This window comes from Phyllostomus discolor, chromosome 1 (genome assembly GCF_004126475.2).
Source record: "Phyllostomus discolor isolate MPI-MPIP mPhyDis1 chromosome 1, mPhyDis1.pri.v3, whole genome shotgun sequence".
Lineage (NCBI taxonomy): Eukaryota > Metazoa > Chordata > Mammalia > Chiroptera > Phyllostomidae > Phyllostomus > Phyllostomus discolor.
Window position 1 is genome coordinate 133507705 of NC_040903.2, and position 1683 is coordinate 133509387.

Here is a 1683-nt window from a genome sequence, read left to right on the forward strand (position 1 = left end):
TGGGGAGACAATGAGCCCTGAACATGGTCTCCGCGTTTATTTTATAGGGGTTGGTTAGACAGAGCTCAAGGACGTTTTGCAAATTTAGGGACACGCTGCAGGAACAGATTGTCCCGTCCCCAGGCTATCTAACTGATATATGTGTTTTCTGCAAAAGTTCCAGCGCATACAGCTGAAGCTTGCGACTACGTATTTCATTCTCAACCCTCGCAGGTTCTGGCTGTGTCAGCTGCTGGCTTGATCCGCCCTGCCAGGTGCAAGCAAGTCAAGTGCGGCTTTGTTAAGTACTCCACTTTGGCTATGACGCCAGCCTTCACCGTCCCCGGGGGGAGAACCTGGGAACCTGCCGGAAGCGCTGTCTTCTCCTTTTTTAAAGCCTGAGATCAAGAAATTGACTCACTAAGCATATTAAAAGCTCGTTACAGCCCTGCACTAGGAAGCGATCAACAGAACAGCCAAGAATCCCCGGTCGCGGGGAATTCACACTCCCGTGGGTAAAATTAGAAAACTGAAGTCGATGTGTTATGTCAAAATCAGCGTTTCTCAAACTTCATTGTGCATAGCAGCGATTTCCCTTTTCTCTTTCGTGACCGTGTGACTGTACTTGACATTCTTTGTAAAAACTTAATCCTTACCGTGTTCTCTCGCCTTACCACTCCGTGACTTACACCACCGGTGAGAGCCACAAGGACTTTTAAAACTGACATACACCCGGCTATTCAGTCCTGGGCACTGATGGTCTTCTCAAGGGGCCCGGTGGAAACAGTGACCAACAATCAGCACCCGGGGGCCACGATGCGTTGAGAAAATCACGCTTACCCCCTATTTTCGTCTTCCCCCAACTCCTCCCGTTGAGTCTAACGAGCAAAGTCCTCAAGAGACCGCTGGCACAAACACACGTGCACGGGGAAAAAGACAAATGGGAAGCAGAGGCCCCAGCTCCCCCGGTTCGCGCAGAAAAGGAAAAGAAAAAAAAAAGACCCAGGGGGAAGGCCACTAAAGATAAACAAAAAAAAGAAAAGCACCCAAACAGCAAGTAACGCCGGTAAGGATAAAAACTACCCGAGTCTGCCTGACATTGAACCTTCAGAAAGACCAGGGGAGAGCGCGAACGCAGTCCCCCACTACCACAAATTATGCAGTCGAGTTTCCCACATTTGGGGAAATCGCAGGGGTCAGCACATCCGGAGTGCAATGGATAAGCCTCGCCCTGGGAAAACCACCTTCGTGATCATGGTATCTTCCCTGCCAGGTAAGTATGAGTTGCTTTGCTCGCCTCCCTGCGAACCCTCACGCTCGCCTCCCTTTACACCCGAGGTAACCTTTCTCACGCCGCCTCCGCACCCTCGCCACCTGAGCGTCCCCCACCCTAAATCTGCCCACCGTGAGAACAACCTCGGCTGCGTTTGAGTCTCGGGGACGCGGGTCGCAGAGGCGCAGGCGGAGCGCGACCGCAGGCTCTGCGCCCCTGCTCATCTGCATACGCCACGCCCTCGTCCTGACGCCCCGTGGTCCTGTCTTCCGCCGGGAGCCCGACTCACGGGGACAGCGGTTGTGGCTCTTCTAGTTAAAGCAAAGGTTAGTTTGCAATTTATAGTTAGGTTGAGGAGTGCCATCTTTCTTACCTTTTTTCTAAAGTTTTTCGCAGTGGGAAAGTCAAAGTTTGGGGCTTATGGTTTGTCT

The 1683-nt window shown here is 52.1% G+C and overlaps 1 non-coding gene across 1 annotated transcript; it reads right to left on the reverse strand.

Moving 5' to 3' along the window:
* Positions 1–1096: 1096 nt before the first annotated feature.
* Positions 1097–1260, reverse strand: LOC114493750. The gene has a single exon (XR_003684348.1). It is a non-coding gene; the product is annotated as a U1 spliceosomal RNA (small nuclear RNA).
* Between the last annotated feature and the right edge of the window lie 423 nt (positions 1261–1683).